Raw genomic sequence first — 1,047 nt, 5'->3', positions numbered from 1 at the left:
AGAGAGAGAGAAAGAGAGAGAGAAAGAGAGAGAGAGGGAGAAAGAGAGAGAGAAAGAGAGAGAGAAAGAGAGAGAGAGGGAGAAAGAGAGAGAGAAAGAGAGAGAGAAAGAGAGAGAGAGGGAGAAAGAGAGAGAGAAAGAGAGAGAGAGGGAGAAAGAGAGGGGGAGGGAGAGAGAGCAGAGAGTCAGAGCCAACAGCTCCAAAACTTCCATTAAAGGAGGGGGTAAAAGACATTTAGCTCCTCGTTTCCCACCAGTAGCAGTGATTCCCACTCTCCTGTGCCAACCACTTTTCAGCTTTTGGGTATATATGCTGTACTCCCCCATTAGATTGCAGGCTTCTTGAGAGCAGGGATTGTCTTTTTATTTTTGTTTGTATACCCAACACTGACCACAGTGTTTGGCAAAAAGTACATGCTTAATGAATATTTAATTGAATTGAATACTGACTGATTATTATTATTATTATTATAATCTTTGTTAAGAAATCTAATTTTAAAGAGATTCAACAAAAAGGGGTATCTACAGAGTGGTGGAAAGGTACTAAGTATATAGAGTGAAGATATGTGATGACTAATTTCCCTTCTTTGAGGGCATCAATTTCTTCCTTTATAAAAGAGAAAATTGAATAAAATGATCTTTGGGTCCCTTCTTGCTCTAACTCCTGTGAATATATTACCAATTCTTATGTCAAGCTGAAAGGAAAAGAATCTTGACAATTCAAGTTTTCTTTCAAAAAGACCTCTACTAAGGATTTGATCCATAGTCTACATTTCTAAAGAAGCCTCAGTGTTCACAAGCAAGCACCTTCTCCACTCCTTCAAGATTGGAGTATCACGTTGTTCCAATCAGGATGTTTGAAAGCAAGCCAGTCTTATGTATTAACTGTAATTCAGAAACTGAAAGGTAGTCAATTTATAGGGCTATCCATCTCCAAAGAGTAGGAATTTACAATAGTGGTGATTACCACCCATAGGACTCTCAGTTCAGCCTTTATGTCAGCAATATAACTGACAGGTTTTAGTGGGATATTATTCATCAGCTACA

The sequence above is a fragment of the Gracilinanus agilis genome, chromosome 3 (genome assembly GCF_016433145.1).
Source record: "Gracilinanus agilis isolate LMUSP501 chromosome 3, AgileGrace, whole genome shotgun sequence".
Taxonomy (NCBI): domain Eukaryota; kingdom Metazoa; phylum Chordata; class Mammalia; order Didelphimorphia; family Didelphidae; genus Gracilinanus; species Gracilinanus agilis.
The sequence above is the reverse complement of the archived record's forward strand: the minus strand, read 5'-3'. Positions refer to the sequence as shown.